At 39.2% G+C, this 6,054-nt stretch overlaps 1 non-coding gene across 1 annotated transcript; it reads left to right on the plus strand.

Annotated features, from left to right (window-relative positions):
* Nucleotides 1-240: 240 nt before the first annotated feature.
* On the plus strand, nucleotides 241-301 carry LOC142455752 (U7 small nuclear RNA). The gene has a single exon (XR_012785891.1). It is a non-coding gene; the product is annotated as a U7 small nuclear RNA (small nuclear RNA).
* The last annotated feature ends 5,753 nt before the right edge of the window (nucleotides 302-6,054 follow it).

Genomic DNA, 6,054 nt, shown 5'->3' on the forward strand with positions numbered 1-6,054 from the left:
TAGGATTCTCCAACAAGGAAGAGAGTCAACTGCTCACACACAGTTGAAAATGAAAACAAGAGCAGGAGAACCAATGTACAGCCATGACTATATGTTTGCATGTAAAGACCATCTCAATCATAGAATTCCTCCATTGGCTAGGAATGACTTAAATACAGACAAGCTGTGTGAAGGCATTGAGGAGGCACACCTGCAGAAAGACAAATGTCATTAAAAAGATAGGTAAGAAAGAAAGGCTAAAAGTGTTCCAGCTCTTTTAGAATTTGTCTAGCAGGTTTTCTGGTTTTCCCAGAAAACCCCCACACACCAGTAAAACAGTTATTTAACAATTTTTTTAAAAAGGCTAAAATGCCCACCAGAAAAGACTCGGAAACCTCCTCTTCCTCTTAAAGATTGAGTCATCCAAGCAAACGGAAGAAAAGATGAAACAAAAGAGCTCCACAGAGATTTCAAAAGGTATCTTCAGAAGATAGAGGATTATAATGAAATTATAATGAAATATGCCAAGACTTGTTAGAAAGGGGAGAGACACACTTGGCATTCCTTAAGTTTGAAAAACTAAACAAAAATCCAACGTTGAAAGGTTCTATAGGTAAAGTATTAGAAGATGCAACAAATTAAGAGAAGGTGGAAAAACAATGCAATATATTAAAAAAATTTTGGTTAATGTTCAACAGTTTATAGAGGCTGTATACAATCCAGAACCAATGGTACAGAAAGAAGAAATCCAACTGATACTTAAAGCATTGGTGGAAAAAAAAAATCCAAGAATAGATTGTATATTGATCCAGGTGTTTCAACAATATAATGTAATTCTAGAAGTGCTCACTAATATATGGCAATAAATTTAGAAGATCGATATCTAGCCCACTGACTGGAGCCCAAACCAGATTTCCTGCCTCTGAGTCAATTCCAACTCATAGTGACCGTACAGGAGAGAACAGAGTTGCTCTGAAATTTCCCAGAATGTAAATCTTCATGGGAGCAGAAGCCTCTTCTTTCCAGGACAGAGTTGCTAATGGATTGGGTTGGTTTGAACTACAGACCTTGCAGTTAACAGCCCAAAAGTGAATCAACTGCACCATCCTGGCTCCGTAACAGACAAGAAGAGATCCCACTGTGCCCATTCCCAAGGAGAACCATCCAAGAGATTGTGAGTAGCAAGGAACCAATGGAACATAAGTGAGCACCCAGAACTAAACCAATCCACCTACAAAAAAGCTAATCTTGGACAAAGGGGCTGAAACAATTTGAATACATTTAAGATACTCTAACAGATAGTGTGAAAGGGCCCAACTGCATATCATTTGCATAAGAACGAGTCCTGTCTGATACCCTATACCAAAACAAAGGTAAGATGGCTCAAAGACTTCAATGTAAAGCCTAGAACTCCAAAGACCTTCAATGAGAACATCAGGGTCAAACTTAAAGTTCCCAAACATGGCATGAATGCGCTATCTGGCTTAACTTTATCCCACAACCAGCAGAAGCTCCTAAAATTTAGACACTGGTGTGCATCAAAAGATTTTTAAAAGGGGAAAAAGCAAACCCACAGACTGGAAAAAAATGTTTTGGCGATGATACATGGAACAAAGCTCTAATCGCTAAACTTCATTGTAAATTTCAGCACTTCAGCAAGGACAAAACAATAATCCAATTTAGAATGATCAAAGGACAAGAACAGTTTGCCAAAAAAAAAAGAAAAAAGACATTTAGGCAGCCAATAAATATATGAAGAAATACTCATGATCATGAGCCAACAAAGAAATACCAGTCAAAACAACAATGAGTAATAATCTCATGCCAACATCAGTAGCAAAAGCATACAAAGAAAAGCACAACAACAGAAAACAACAAATGTTGGTGAGGGTACAGAGAGACTAGCCCCCTCACATGCTGAGACTGTAAAAGGTGCCACCACTGTTGAAAAAGATATGGCAAGTTTCTCAAATACTGTAATCAAAGTACCATGTGTTTCAGCAATCCATCGATATTTCACATGTCCCAGAGAAGTAAGATCCACAACACAAACAGCTATATCTACATCAGTGCTAATCACAGCACTGTTGACAAGAAAGAATAATGAAAATCCATGCCTACACGTGGAAGAGTAAATGGACAAGCTTTGGTGTGCACACACAATTAAATATCAGGCTATGTTAAGTAATAATGGAGAATCTTAAGAACACCTCACATTCTGAATGAAACCAAATGACATGATGCTGAGTGAAATTAGTCAATCATAAATGGAGCAATAGATTAGACCACTCTGAAAATGTTTTCAGACGAAAAGAAGAAACAAAGCAAAAATCTTTGATGCTAAAAGGGGTGGGCAGGGGAGGAAAGGGAAGATAAGTCACTGGCTAGAGGGTAGACGTGTGTTAAATTGAATAAGGACTAAGGGACTATGTAATAAGATGGAGGTTGGCAAAAAATGGTGGAGACGGGGAAACAATGGGAGGAGTGCAAAGGTTAAAGGCACCAGAGGTAAGTATTGCTATATACACAGTCCTGCAATGAGAGTGATCTACCAATGCATGCTTGGCTAGACATACAAGCTAAAAGGGCGAGGGAGGGAGAGTGAAAGGATAGCCACAAATATGTGTGTGTGTGCATTTGAAGAGGATGTTTGTATATATACATAGACTACAACTATATCCATGAATGTGGTGGAGCATGCAAGGGGAAAAGTTATGAAAACTTCTAAGACATATATAATTAAACACCATGAAGGACTACGTCACTGGTCCTGAGGGTTCAAGACCATGATTTCAGGAGACACCAGCTGCCATGACATTCCTCAAAGAGCATGTGCTGCTTCAATTTAGGGAGTCGTGACTAGGGTCCCAAATGCTCACGAGCGGCCATCTAAGTTGCAACTATTGGTCTCCTTCAGTGTCTTGAAGAACAAAAAGTGATAAAAGTTTAAGATACATGTAAAAAAATGAGTCCACCAAATGAATCTATGACCATGAGGCTAAAAGAACTAAACAGGTCTGCAAGCCTTACCGAGTGCTCTTAGGGGTCACATGAGAAGGCCGGGGATAGAGCTGGAGAAAGATATAAAACAAGACTCAAAATGATAAAGGAGACCAGGTTGACTGGTTGGATAGAGACTGTTAGGACTCCCATGGCTGGGTCCCTTAGTCACCTTTCAAGTCTGGGACTGAATTTAATTCCATGACTCAAACAATAGACAGGCTTACAAAAGGGACAACATCGGTGAGTAATGCACACCGTACCATGAACAACCATTTGAAGGTGTTTTTTTGGTTTTTTTCCCCCAATCATTTTGTTGGGGGCTCTTACAGCTCTTATACCAATCCATACATCAATTGTATCAAACACATTTCATTTGATGTATAAAGGACTGCATTTGCCTAAAGATAACTTGTAGAAGGTCTAGGAAAGAAGATAGTGTGGAAACAGAAAACATAGCTGGGAAGTTAAATAAGTGATGCTATATTGAGGGGATTGTTACTGGTGAAATGAAGCAAATATGTCTGAATTATTGAATGTAAAATTGATAATGGGCTCTGCAGTCCTTCACCAAATACATGATTTTAAAAAATAGAACTTTTACCAGGGTGTAGATTCAGAGAGACAGTATTGCTATGGTCTTGGTATTGGGGTAAAATGGAGTAATTGTTATAGAATTTTATTTTTTAGTAGGGGAGGGACTGATGAAAATTTCTAAACTTGATTGTGGTTATGGATTCAGAACTTGGTAAATATAAGATAATCACTGAATAGTAAGAAATATAAGAGACGGTAACAATTGTTGGAAAGATGTGAGAATTAAGACTTTCAAATATAGCAGGTAGAAATAAAAGTTGACACAATACAGCATTGAAAAATATTTTGACAGTTTCTCAAAGAGTTCCCATAGGACCCATACATTTTATTAATAGTTTAGCAGCAAGAGAAGTAACCATGTATATCTACCTAATAATATCCACATAAATGTTCTTAGTAAGATTATTTATACTACTCCAAAAGTTGAAGCAAATCAAATGTCCACCAACTGATGAATTGATGGTTACATGTGAATGTGCTAAAATATTGAATTATGTAATTTAAATGAGTAAGTGGTATGATCTGTGAATCATTACTCAATAAAACTGTAGAGAAAAATAGAACATGGAACATTACTGCTTATCACACACAAGTATACTTTTTCTGAAGATAATTCAGAAATGATTGTCAGTAACTCAGAACAGATTCAGAAGCAGACATGGGATGGGGGAATCTCATTGTGGATGTGAGATGTATTTGGGTTGAAAGCAGAAACTATCAGAAACCTGGCCACCTATTGCTTCGGCTGTGTGAAGGCATTCAACTGTGAGGATCATAATCAAATAAGGGTAGCATTTTGAAAGATGGGAATTCCAGAATATTTCATTGAGCTCATGCAACTACTCTTCATAGACCGAGAGGCAGTCCTTGAAAGGGGATTCAGACTGGGCAATACAGCAGTGCATCACGGTTGTATCTTTTCACCATATTCCTTCCATCTGTATCCTGAGAAAATAATCTGAGAAGCTGGCTGATCTGATAGGCAACCTCGTTTGCTAGCAATAAAGAAGTCTTGAAGAACTTGCTGATGAGTAGTCTTCAGCGTGGATTTCACTTCAATATAAAGAAAACAAAATCGCACTGCTGGACTGTAGGCAACAATAAGATGGATGAGAAATGAGTGAAGTTGTCACGGGTGTTATTTTACTTGGATCCAAAATCAATGTCCAGAGAAACCGCACTAGCCAAGAAGTCACACAAGCATATCACCCGGGGAAATGTGCGACAAAGGATCATTAAAAATACTATGGCTCAGATCCTAAAGGGACTGTGTCCCTGTCACTTCGAGGACGAAGGTTTGTCTGATCTGAGGTGTGATATTTTTTAATCATTTCATATGTACATAGAAAATGTACATTGAAAAAGGAAGATTGAAGAATAGTTGACGGCTTTGAAATATGAGTTTGGTGAAGAATAATAAATGTACGAGGTACAGCCAGAAGAAAGAACAAATCTATCTGACAATAGGTGGAGTGTGAATGCTTTCAGAGAAAGGCTGGTGAGAGTTATTAGTCTCACATATTTTGGACACGGAATGAGGACAGACCAGTCCCTGCAGAGGGAATTCACGCTTGGTAGAAAGTCAATGAAAAACAGGAAGACCCTCAAAACAAACAAACAAGCAAACAAACAAACAACCCCCCACAGGATTGACAGCGTCGTTTCAAGAATGAGCTTGAACACAGCAACAATCGTGTGTGTGACACAGGACCAGGTGATTCGGTCTGCCGCATGTAGTGTCCCTTTGAGTAGGCACCACAGACATTGCTTCCGTATGACAATTATGTGTCTGCACGTGGAGTAAGTTATTTAACACTTCTAAGCATCAATGTTTTTATTTATGAGAAGGATTGGTTAGTGGAATTTACCTGGCTCGTCCTTGGTCTGTTGTAAAGATGAATGGACGCAAAGCATGCAGGTGACTCGGAATGGTGCCAACCACAAAGGAATGCTGCAATCATTACTTTCCGTTACATTATTTTAATGACTTGAGCAGCGTGACTAGGTTTGTATTACTTTCTCTCCTCATGCTGATAAGGAAACGGAGTCACCGAGGGGAAATAACCCTGTGAAGTCATTCACCTACTGAATATAAGGGGCGGTTCAAACTGCAGCTGCTTGACTTCAAGACCATCGTTTCTCACGTATCCACTTCTGCAGAACACAAGGTCCGTGAGTTCAGATTCTTGGGCCTCCAAATTCCATGTTGGGGTACCTGTTTCAGAGCATCTTTCGTCTGTGAGCAGAGGTAAACTTGAGAAGTCAGGGCTGTGTGGAGTCGTGCTAGGGAGACTGGACTGAAATGAATTCCACCTGGAGAGAGGCTGGTCAGTAAAACCTGGTGAAGGAGTGACCTGTTCCTGGTTTATACTTATACCTGGCCAGGGCAGACATCACTTGTGAATTCCAGGAGAGCTGCCTTGAAATGAACTTAATATTTCTTCAGATGAGAAAAGGTGCCCTTAGGGGGAAAAATCT

Source organism: Tenrec ecaudatus, chromosome 8 (genome assembly GCF_050624435.1).
Source record: "Tenrec ecaudatus isolate mTenEca1 chromosome 8, mTenEca1.hap1, whole genome shotgun sequence".
NCBI classification, from domain to species: domain Eukaryota; kingdom Metazoa; phylum Chordata; class Mammalia; order Afrosoricida; family Tenrecidae; genus Tenrec; species Tenrec ecaudatus.